At 54.7% G+C, this 12,257-nt stretch overlaps 1 protein-coding gene across 2 annotated transcripts in view; it reads left to right on the top strand.

The window, feature by feature from the left end:
* Window positions 1–5,947: 5,947 nt before the first annotated feature.
* The window catches only part of PHC2 (polyhomeotic homolog 2), a 154,182-nt gene continuing 147,872 nt past the window's right edge, over window positions 5,948–12,257 (top strand). Inside the window, exon 1 of one of the 2 annotated variants that reach the window (XM_030537305.1) lies at window positions 5,948–5,965. The gene's annotated coding sequence lies outside the window, so the exon portion shown is untranslated. The remainder of the gene's footprint in view (window positions 5,966–12,257) is intronic. The other variant, XM_030537306.1, reaches the window with a different exon arrangement.

Raw genomic sequence — 12,257 nt, 5'->3', positions numbered from 1 at the left:
TGATGTACCAGCCGCGGGCCACCTGGGGTATGAAAAGACCCTGGCACGAATTCGGGCTCGGTTCTACTGGCCGGGGCTGGACAGAGAGGTAAAACAATGTTGCAACTCCTGCCCGGAGTGTCAGTTGGCCACGCCAGCCCGAACCCCCAAAGCGCCCTTGGTTCCTATGCCATTGATTGACACCCTGTTTGAGCGCGTTGCAATGGACTTGGTCGGCCCACTTCCCTGGAGCGCAGCCGGCTTTCAATACGTCCTGGTCCTGGTCGACTATGCCACCCGGTTTCCAGAGGCCATCCCCTTGCGGAGCATCACAGCCCGGACCATCGCAGGCGAATTAGTGAAGGTCTTCGCCCGCGTGGGGCTGCCTAAGGAGATCCTGACGGACCAGGGCACTAATTTTACATCCCGGTTGCTAAACCAAGTCTGCCGACTCCTGGGGGTAAAACAACTGCGGACCTCTGTCTACCACCCCCAAACCGACGGCTTGGCAGAGCGGTTCAACCGGACCCTCAAGGACATGATGAGAAGGTTACCGCCAGACGAGCTACGCCATTGGGACCAACTCCTCCCGCCGCTGCTCCTGGCTGTCCGAGAGGTCCCCCAGGCATCGATCAAATTCTCCACCTTTGAGCTCCTATATGGGCGGAGGCCTCGGGGCCTGCTGGACCTGATGAAAGAGACGTGGGAGCAGTCGGCCTCCCCGACCCAGGGACTCCTCCAGTACGTCCTCCTACGGGAACGCCTAACTCAAGCGGGGTCCCTAGCACAGGAAAACCTAAAAGCAGCCCAGGAGAGGCAGGAGCGAAGCTATAATCAAGGCACGCGCGTGTGGGAATTTGGCCCCGGAGACCGAGTCCTACTGCTCCTGCCCTCCAGTGAATCGAAATTGTTGGCCCGGTGGCAGGGCCCCTACGAGGTACTCAGAAAAGTGGGGCCCATCAACTATGAGCTCTGCCAACCCGGTCGCCGGAGGGAGAAGCAAATATACCATGTTAATCTGCTGAAACCGTGGCGTGACCGAGAGGGTCTGTTAATCGACCCATGCCCGCCAGAACTGGAACTAGGTCCAGAGGTGGCCCAGATGGAGGAGTTGATGGAACCCGCACTGGGGAGTGCCCTGACGGTCGAGCAACAGCGACAGGCCAAATGTCTCATGCGGGCCTTCCGACAGACCTTCACGGCCCTACCGGGCTGCACGACTGTCACCTGCCATAGGACCCAGACCGAACCAGGGAAGGTCGTGCTGGAGACCGCCCAGCCGATACCATACCAAATGCGCCAGGCAGTGGAGGAAGAGGTTCAAGCCATGCTCACCCTTTGGGTCGTTGAACCGTCCCGGAGCGAGTGGCGCAGCCCGGTGGTCCTGGTACCCAAGCCTGATGGCTCTCAACGTTTCTGTATAGATTTCCGGAAGGTTAATGCCATATCCCCTTTCGATGCCTACCCGATGCCCCGAGTCGACGAGCTGCTCTGCCGCCTCGGGGGGGCCCAGTACATCACCACGCTGGACCTCAGCAAGGGGTACTGGCAAATCCCGCTGGAAGAGACGTCCAAAGAGAAGACCGCCTTTGCCACTCCGTCCGGACTGTACCAGTTCACCAGTATGCCTTTCGGTCTCCATGGGGCCCCCGCGACCTTTCAGCGGCTCATGGATCACCTCTTGCGGCCACACCAGGAGTAGGCCGCTGCCTACCTGGATGACGTGGTGATCTACAACCGCTGCTGGGACGATCACCTAACCCGGGTCGCGGCGGTTCTCCGGACCCTTCGACAGGTGGGGTTGACCGCAACCCCCAAAAAGTGCCGGATAGCCTGGGAAGAAACGACGTACCTCGGCTATACCGTCGGACAGGGACAGGTGAAGCCCCTCGTGGGGAAAGTGCAGGCCCTGGCGGAGTGCCCCACCCCGACAACAAAGCGGCAGGTGCAGCACTTTCTGGGGTTCGTGGGGTATTATTGGCAGTTTATTCCCCATTTCGCGTCCACGGCAGCCCCCCTGACCGAGCTACTAAAGAAGAGCAGCCCTCGGACGGCACAATGGAATCCCAAGTGTGAGGCAGCCTTCAGGACGCTCCGTAGCTGCTTGTGTCGAGAACCAGTTCTATACAGCCCCGACTTCGACAAGCCCTTCGTCCTCCAGACGGATGCGTCTGACGTTGGCCTGGGGACCGTCTTGTCCCAAGAAGAAGACGGAGGTGATCACCCCGTGCTGTATATCAGCCGGAAACTGTTTCCCCGAGAGCGGAATTATGCCACGATTGAGAAGGAGGCCCTCATGGTCAAGTGGGCCTGCGAGGCCCTCTGGTTCTTCCTCTTGGGTGGCCCGTTCACCCGCGTTACGGACCACGCCCCCCTTCAATGGCTTATGAGAATGAAGGACAACAATCCCCGCATCATGCGCTGGTATTTGGCCTTGCAGCCCTATGCGTTCACCATCCAGCATAGGGCAGGCAAGGACCATGCCAACGCGGATTTTCTGTCCCACATCGAGGAGATGGGACAGCCCAGCCCTGACAGGCGGGGGCCGGACTTGGGGGGGGGGGTGTAGTGAGGCGGTGTGGCTCCCCTCCCCCTCAGGGAGGGTCGAGCCCCATCAGTCATCCACGGGGGCAGGGCCGCTGGGCGGAAGTCCCGCCCCTCAAAGGGTCAGGCGACGACCCGGAAGAATAAAAGCCGGGCCCCAGCCTTCAGTTGCGGCTCGGCCGCCGGCAGGAGCAGACGTGCCCGCCGCCACTTGTGACTGGGAGGCTCAGGGAGGGTCGAGCCCCGGCGGAACCCATCTACACCTCCCCTCCCCTAGGGGCCACAGGGATGTGGTGCAGACGCTTCTGGGAGCGGTGTGGGACCAGGGCAGGCAGGAAGCCTTCCTTAGGCCCACAGCGCCAAGGGAGTGGCAATCCCGCCGCCTGGATCCAAAGCCCTAATGGTCCGGATCCAGCCTGTGGGCCATAGTTTGCCCACCCCTGCTGCAGACAGATTCTTCTTCTACCCCAAAGCCCAGAGTAGCAGCAGTGTGAGTTTCAATGCCAGACTTTCTGGCTGGTCCTAAGGCAGCAGATGCTTCCTTGGGCCACCCCAGATTAATAGGTTTACCTACCCCAGAGCAATTAGACACAATCAACAGAGTGGCTCCATCCTAATGTGGTTCTCCTTCCCCATCCCCAGCCTGGCTCAGCTCCCTGAATGCTGGGGGCCAACCGCCCACCCCTTCAAAAGCAAGGCACCAGAGTAGGAACTGCTTTGCTTCCATTGAGCCACATTTGTTGCACAGGTAGCCCATGAGCGTTTCCTTCATTTTCTGGGCTTGGAGAGCACGTAGGTGGATTCCCCTGGATGGAAAGGCATGGCCAAGACCAGCTCATCTGCCTAATAAGGAGTCAATTAGTGTATGTTCTGAAGCAACCCAGAACGTCGGGATTCTGTCCTGTCTCCTTCATTCTCCTGCAGTGATGGAGGTGACAGAAACGGACTCCTTTGTGCCTGGGAATTATTTCTGATCCCGGTAGAGGGAAATGTCACTTTGGGAGCTAACGAGCTAACCTGCCCTGCTGAGTGTCTAGCAAGGACACCCGGCAGCAGGTCCTGCTCTAACACAGCCCATTCCTCGCAGACACATTGTGCGGCCTTGCTTGTTTAACAGGAGCAACAAAATAAATAGAACAGAGCAAAATGTCCCCCTGCTGGGCTGCAACCTCCTTGCCCAGGCCCCAAGAGCCTAGGGCCAGCCTGTGGCACAGGAGGGTGCAGATGACTTCTTGGGTCCCATGTTTACTTGCCATACAGAAGCCGGCTTGCGTCTTCCATTGAGCAGCAGGATGGGAGAAGGCAGGCGTCTCACTCCCTTACCTCCCACTCTTCCCATGCAGTTTCACATGCACACGGACACCAGTCCCTGAGTGTGCAATGGTATTTCTAGAGCTTCCCCTGCCAGTGTGCCCAGGACACTGCCCGGTTAAAATGTCAACGTGGACAACCTGTGAGTGGGTAGGACGAGGCAATGCTCCAGTGGAAGCTACTTCCACCCCTTAGTGGCTGCAGTGTACTCAGCAGCAGGGCCTAGGAAGGTGCTGGGTCTGATTCACCATCACCCTGTGTCACAGAATCCAGTCACTGCTAGTGGTGCCTCCTCCTGGCTACCCTGGGAATTAGCTCTGCCAGGCACTGCACCCTCTTCTGGTGGTGTCTCCCCATCCTATCTCACCCTGCAGCCCCTCTTGTTCTAGAATCTGTAGCCTCCTCTTTGTGACTTGGCTCTCCAGCCGGGTCACCACACACTGTCCCCTTCCAGGGGTAGCAAAGTCTCACTGGACAAAATGGCAGTCTTCCCTTCACAGCTCTGACCATGCCACTCCTCCAGTGGCTGGCAGGGGAACCTGGGCCCACCCGCCCCCTACCCTGGGTTCCAGCTCAGGGACCCTACCTCTAGCAACAGTGGCCTGCTCACTCCCAGGCCATGTTGCTCTTCCTCTGGACTCCTTCCTACTTTGCAGCTCAACCTTCTGCCCTCCTCCCCCTGGGTTTGCCCGTCCAGGTTCCCTCCTCTCAGGAGTGACTTCCTGCCTTTTCCCAGTAGCTGCTCCCCCACCTCCCCATCGGATGCTAGCTTCCTGGCTTTAGAGGCCCTGCCTGTTCCTGCCCAGCTGAACCTGCTTGTGATCGCTGGCTCTTCCTCCAAGTGCAGCCTGTGGAGTTAATAGTCCTGCCTGGCCACCTGAACCCCCTCCAGTCCTGTGGGGTGGACGCCACATCGCACCCTGCTACCATTTACACTTGTGCAAAGTGACTTTAACCCCCACCTCAGGGCAGGAGTATTTGATACCCTCGCTGCACTGGTGCCAATGTCTGCACCAGATGCAGGGCGACGGATAACTAGAGCCCATGCATGGCAACACGAGGCAGCCCAGACGGCATGAACTGGCAAGCCAGAGGGCACCACAGCATCTAGCTGTGTCCAGCAGCCTCCGTAAACAATCCTTCTACACCCATTCCATGACACACTCTGCAGTGGTCACCAAACACGGGCCCAGCGCCCGCTGGCCTAACAGTGAAGGGTGGCAGAGCCCAGAGCACCAAAAGGAGGAGTGACGCCAGCTCACTGCTAGTGGGGCTGGTATCTGTCTATTGGGGTTGGCATCTGCCCCATACCATCAGTATGTGCTCAGTGAGGCCAGCATCTGCCCCATACCATCAGCATCTGGCCAGTGGGGCCAGTATCCATCCAGTGGGGTTAGCGTCTGCTCCACACCACCAGCATCTGCCCGGTGGGGCTGGCGTCTGCCCATCGCCAGCGCCTGGTGGCGGTACTCCCTCTGCCCCCGTCATGTCAGCGGGGCTCGGCACTCCAGGGGCTGGGCTGTGTGGCACAAGGGGGTCAGGGCCCCAGGGCAGTTGGGGCTCTGGGTGGTACCACGGCCCCCAGCCACAAACGCCCACCCCAGGCGCTGTGCTGGGGCCATGGCAGCTCCATGGGGAAGGAGTTCTGCTCTTCCCCACACTGCCCCCCTTCCCCTGCCCCTGTTGCTATGGAGAGTGGCTGAGGCCTGCAGCTCACTGACCTGCCAAGGCTGTTTCCCAGGAGCGGGAGGAGGCAGGGCCAGGCCAGCCCGGCTGGAGCTGCCATTGGCGGCGCCAAGCACGTGAGCCACATTGGAATGCTGATGAATTATGGCATTTTTCTCCCCTGCTCGGCTGTCTGACGGGGAGAGGCAGCAGGAGAGCAGGGCACCGCCAGGCGCCCACTGGTAGGCGACGAGGCGTGGGAGCCAGGGAGCAGCTGCAGGGCCTGGGCACGCTGGCTCAGGCTGAGCTCTGCTGGCTTCAGGCCCCTGGCCTAGGGGAGCCCAGCCAGAGCCCACTCCACACACAAGCACCTTCAGCTTAACCCTTCGGAGGCCAGCCTGTCATGGCTGGTGGGAGCAGCACGCCGAGCTGCTTGGCACATGCCCTGCACACACGCAGGCGGCAGGTATGTACCGCGGGGCCTTGGCCCGGGCAGCGGGCTTCGCACCTCCCGCTGGCCTTCCAAGAACAGCAGGCTGGGTGTGTGGCTCCGGAGCGTGTGACCCGGAGTCGTCTGGGCCCAGGGTGTGGAAGGGAGCAATGTCCAGTGGTTAGAGAAGGCGGCTGGGAGTCAGGACTCGTGGTTCTTGTCGCTGAGTCGCTGCCTTGCTCTGTGCCTCAGCTTATCTGCTTGTTAAATGGGGGTGATCATTCTCACCCAGCTTTGTAAGGCACCTTGAGATGTTTAAATGAAATGCACCAGATAAATTAAAAGGATGGCTATTACTAGCTACTGTAAGTAGCCACCAAAGGGACCTGTGAGGTGTCTGTCACCTAATTAAGACTGGCCTGTAACTAAAGGCTGAACATAATTATAGTGGGAATGTTTGTGGCACCTTAAAGCAGTGACCTAGGACAGGGGCATGCCTCCTGGAGGGGCATTCGCTCCCACTCATTTCTCTGGACTGTGTGCTGGCTGATCCCTGACGCCTGTCTCTGTCTGCAAAGGGTTAATGTTTAATCCTGTCTCTTGGTGCCCTTTCTCTGCTGCCCTCCCTTCCCCATATGGCACACTGATTAGCTCGCGTCTGCAAGGACCATGCCATGGGGACAACCCCGGCTCCGTGGCGGTTGCCGGTGAGGGAAAGGCTGGCTGTGACTGTCTGATGGCTCCGCTGAGAGCCCTGTGGAACATTTCACTTTGATCCCCCAATGCTGCTGGTGCAGGCTCGGAACCAATGGCAGAGGGAATTTTTGTGGCTCTGGGGTTGATAGTCGTTTGTTGCGTCTCCATGTGCTCTTGGTGGAGATAACCCAACCCTGGATTCTCCCATTCACTTGCCTTGGCCCAGCATCTGTCCCAGGTACTCAGCTGGTGAAACCCTGGTGTGGATCCCCATGGCTTGAGGAGCACAGATCTGCTTTGCTGTACACAGGGGACAGGTCTGCCTGTGGTGCCCCTTGTGTGCCAAGAACAGGCATCGAGCTGTGGTTATTGGGCATTCCCAGCAAAGTGCTGATAGATTACACAGCTCATTCCTTGAATGACCCTTCTCCACATGGCTCTTTGCTCCCTGGTCTGCCTGCCACTAGCCCACTGGGCTGCTTGATGGGTTTGCTTTGTGGCAGCCTGTCCTAGCGGGATTGTCTGAGATGTTTTTATGGCACAGACCCAGGGGCAATCAGCTGGTGTGTTCATAGCTGACCTTAGACATCTCAAGGGTTCTGCCCCTCCCCCTGCCCTAGGACACTGCGGATCTGTTACAGCTGTTTGCTGGATGAACTTCTCTGTGGATCACAGGTGACGGATTCCTTCCTTGGCCTGTAGCATTCTCCACCTGCCTTACCTGATGATGGTATCAGCAGGATGCTCCAGGCCAGCTCTAGGGCATAGCCTGGGTTAGGGCCCATCCTTCTATGCGTGGATCTACTTAGAGCAAAACACGAGAGGAAAGAGAAAACTAAGTGGCTGGTTTCCTTACAATACCCATTTTCTGCCACTCCTTGCTCTGGGTATCTCCATTCACACTTGGGCTTGGAATGTCACTACTGAGCACAAGCCTGGGTATCCAGTGCTGTGGGATCTGGGATTCCCTTCACCTTACTGGGCCCCAGCTTCAGCATCCATGAAGTGAAGTTAGTGACACTCACCCATATGGCAGCAGGGGCTGCGAGGCTGAATTAATTCATGTCTGGGCCCATAGAACACGGACTGCTCTGTTGCTGTTTCATTCTGTATCAGTTTCTTGCTTCCTGGGACTGGAGGAATGCTGGCCCAGCAAAAGCCAGAACACAACTCTTAGACATAATGCTGAGCAGCAACAAAGAGCAGGATGGGATGTGCCTGCAGCTTGCTGGATGGCTGGAAGTAACAGCTCGAGCACCCCGCTTTGAGGACATATTTCCTGTTGTGCATGGCTTTACTTGTGTTCAAGAGAGTAGATCCCTAGGGCTCTCGTAATCTCCACTCGGTTCTGCACAGCGTGGAAACCTCAGGCCAAATCCTCCTGTCTGGAACCTCACTGAAGTCCGTGAGAGCTTTGCCTGGGAAAGGATTGAGGGATCAAACTTGCACTCATTGGGGTTGATGGCAAAACTCATACAGACTTCGACATCAATAGAATCTGTTCTGGAGCACAGGCTGGAGGATCAGGCCCTTGAGGTTGGAGGAGGCAGAGGCACTGAATGAACCTCTGTTATGCTTACGCCCGGAGACGGATGTTGACTGAAGGATCCAAGATCTGGTTTGGATAAACAAGGTCTTTGGATCCTCTTTGGGCTGAACAGAGGCCAAGTCCAGAGCCCTTCTCCTGGTTTTTCCACTGAGATCTGAAAGCTGATTTCGAGGAGGTGATTTGCAAAATTCTTTCTGGTTAAGGCTCTGAGCACCAGACAGACAGCCTGGGATGGGAATGCAGGCAGGGCCCCAGTCTGCGAGCTAGGGCAGGGCAGGGCATTCCCAGCTGAGAGCTCACGTCCCCGCTGGCCAGGCAATGCTCAAATGGTTGACCTTCAGGCTTTGTGTAAGACAAGTCCACTGGAGAGTCTCACCTGCTTGGCTGGCAGGTTAAGAAGCTGGACTGTGTGTGTCAGCAGCTTTTTACAATAAAGAATCTTGAGTGGGGGATAAGCTGACCGGGCTGAGCCCACAGGCCTGCTTGGAATGGAGGATGGTGTGGAATACGGACGTTGGAGCAGGTAGCTCCATCCTCAAGAAAATGAATATCATGCCCTGGGATAGGCGACATGCTCCAGGGGAAAATACAGGGCCAGAGCCATGGTTCGGCCTCACGCTGTGAGCTTTGGAGATGCTGTGGGTCTGTCTGCAAGGTTGAAGCTGGTTTCTCCGTGGAGTCGGTGAGAGTGGGAGAGATGAGTGACATGGCAAGGCAAGGCAAGCGAGTGTTTCTCTTACACAACCTCAGCTGGTTGCTAGTGACTCTTCGGCACTGCAGCTGTGCCATTGTAGCATAGACACTTTCTCCATCCAGAAGGGTGGTTTCACCAATGTAGTTAATCCACCTCCCTGAGAGGCAGTCACTAGGTTGATGGAAGAATTTTTCCATTGGTCTAAATACATCTACACCAGCGGTTAAGTCAGCACATGACTTTTGTCGTAGCCTGGAGTAATGTAGCTAGGTCAGTGTAATTTGTAGGTGTAGACTTGGCCTTATTGCACAGGAAGGAAGGATGGCCAAGTGGTTTGGACAGCAGCACAGGACTTAGGAGAACTGCGTTCAGGTCCTTGTTCTTCTGTAGACTCCTTGTGTGAGCAGGGGCAAGCCAGCTAGACCCAGCTGATTTCAATAAGATCTGGGTGCCTCCCCAGGATCTGGCCCATAGCATCTGGGTGCTTCAGTTCAGCAGCTGTAAAGTGGAGATAATGGCTCTGTGGAGCTGGGCTAGGGAAAGTGCTCAGATACTCAGGTGGTAGTGCCCTGTAAGTACTATGGAGAGGGATAAGAGCTAACTTGTAAAGCTAATGCTTTTCATTCACAGAGCTCCAAGTTCATCAATATCATTAGCCCCATTTTACAGATGGAGAAACTGAGAGCGAGAGAGAGGGGGAAGGAACATGCCCATGGCTGTACAACCCATCAGTGGTAGAACTGGTCCCTCAGCTAATGCCGGAGCTCTAGACCACAGTGAGGGGAGGATCTTCGGCAGCTAACAGCAACCCAGGAAAGGTTTCTCAGGTTGCTTTCCTAGAAACTAAACAACGCTAACGAAAAGCTTATGGTTTGAGTATAAAAATGTAGAGCAGGAAAAGACCTGGAGGAAGGGGCTGCTGGGTTTGGTTCTGCTGGGGGCCCTGGCAAAGGAAGGAAGCAGCGTCAAAAGATTGCCACAAAATTCTTTTTCTCATGGTACATTTGAGTAGCGCTCAAAAGGCGGACTGGGGGCCCAAGCCTGTGAGGTGCTCTGCACCCTTAGCTCCCATTGATTTTGGAGATGAAAGGACATTCAGCACTGGGCCCATGCAGCAAATACTGGAATAGGCTGATCATACTATCCAGCTTTTTTAATATATCTGGGTGTAAGTCTATGGCCTGGAATTATGCTGTCAGGATGTACCTGGAAAGAGTGAGAAGGCGTGGGACCATCCATGTGCCTGATCTTTGCCATTGTTCCTTTAGGGTCTTGACAATTGCTGAAGCACTAATGAGACTTTACCTGTGATCTGAATCTTTTTCTGTTGCTTCTAAAGTTTCTTCTCTGAGAAGCGGCAATGAAAGAGAGAGAACTTTATTGAGAAGGCTTTGATAAAATGCAGGAGCGAAATTCAATAGCTGGAGTCTTGGAAAGCTGGCGTTTGTGCCTGCTAATGAATACAAACCTGCAGCACGCAAGTAGTGATAATACCTAGCGCTTATCTAGCACTTTTCTGCCCCAAAGCTCAGAGCAGGTCAGTATCATTATCTCCACTTTACAGGTGGGGAAACCAAGGCACAGAGCAGTGCTGTGACTGACCCAAGGTCATCCAGCGGGCCAGTGGCAGAGCCAGGAATATAAACCAGGCCTCTTGAATCCCAGCCCAGGGCCCACTGGTTTCCCCCAGGTCTCAAGTTTGGAAATTAGGATTGGGAACCTCTCTTCTTCCAGAAAAAAGATTCTGCAGCTCAGAAGAAAAAAAAAATTGATTGACATGAGTTAGTGTTCCTGCTCCGTGACTGAATGAATCAGCTCAAACTCATGTGGAAAAGTTCTATAGCATGTTTAAAGCAATAGGTCTATAGACATCTAATGAGATTGATAGAAATTGTTCTAGGAAACCTACAGGATTTAATAGAAAATGAGATCCTGCCTATAGCCATTCTATAGAATTCTAGAGCAGGAATAGAATTCTCTAGCATGGTATAGAAAACGTGATCATTGTCTGTTAAAAATCTGTGGGTCAGATCAGCTGAAGATCAGCTTTTTCCATCATTTTTTGGGCCATGCTAGAGAATTCTATCCTGGCTCCAGAATTCTACATTATGGTTTAAATTCCTATAGACAGGACTCATTACCTAGCTCTTTAGACGCTCCATGTGGACTGCAATGACTCTGTGCAGTTAACTAGTAAATTGGAGGGGTTGTTGATTCACCTCTAAATTACCTGGAGCCTGGATAAAAAGAGAAAAGCTTAATTAGCCCACCAGTTCCTAGAAGACTTGGATCAGTTCTTCTTTTACCTGCATGGACTCACCCAGCCACTCAATACAGACTAGGCAGCTCTTGTAATTAATAGAGCCAATCCTCAGCCTTACAGAGCTAATCCTCAACTGCAGTGACAATTCTGAGACAATTACTGAATGACCAGAGACCGGCATTCCTTTCATGTGAATTGCACTCTCTGTGTAATGTGCAGTGCTCTTCTATGGCCAGCAGCCATGCTACCTTTGGGGTGTGATATCGCTGGGCCTGAGGGCTTGTCTACACTGGCACGTTACAGCGCTGCAACTTTTTCGCTCAGGGGTGTGAAAAAACACACCCCTGAGTGCTGCAAGTTTCAGCTGCAAAGCAGCAGTGTAGACAGTGCACCAAAGCTGAGAGCCGGCAGCTGCACACCTCGTAGAGGTGGGTTTTTAGAGCTCTCTCCCCGCACTCTGCCACAACCACACAAACCACATTAAAGCGCTTTAACGTTGTCAGTGTAGACTAGCCCTCATAAACCAGATAGCGTCAGGCCTGATCAAAATCTCTAAGGGAAACCTAAATGTTGTAGGAGCTGGTGTTAGGGATTCATTGCTGAGTGCTTGTACTTCTGAGACAGAAATGCCCCACGGGCTATTGAGAGAGCTGAGATATAAAATCATGGCCTGCCCACTTGTGTCTTTGTGTAACGCGGACAGACCCCGCTTGTCCGGGTCAAAACTGGGACCTTCAGAGGTTAGTGCATGAGCCTCTACTGTGTGAGCTAAAAGCCAACTGCTTGGTAACTAAGGCTGTGGAGCAGACTCATAATGTCTCTCTTTTTCTAAGTGCCACTAGATGGGTCAGAACACCACACCCAGAAGGTGTGTGGGTTACATTTGCACATCCCCTGGTACCTCTTGTAAGACTTTGTGGTATCTTAGACAGGTACATTCTACCCGGAACTTAGGTTCTGCCTGCCACGTCAATTGGACACAGTATTCTTCACTTCCTGTCCTCAGCTTGGGTCGTGTTACTGCGTGCTTTTAACCGCTGGTACTTTCCACTTCAGCAATGAGTGTGTGCACTGGGCCAGGTTCTCCATTGCCCTGCACTGATGCAGCTTGCATTGTCATCATGCC

The sequence above is a fragment of the Gopherus evgoodei genome, chromosome 18, assembly GCF_007399415.2.
Source record: "Gopherus evgoodei ecotype Sinaloan lineage chromosome 18, rGopEvg1_v1.p, whole genome shotgun sequence".
NCBI lineage: Eukaryota > Metazoa > Chordata > Testudines > Testudinidae > Gopherus > Gopherus evgoodei.
Note: the sequence above shows the minus strand (reverse complement) of the source record. Positions and strands in the feature narration are given on the sequence as shown.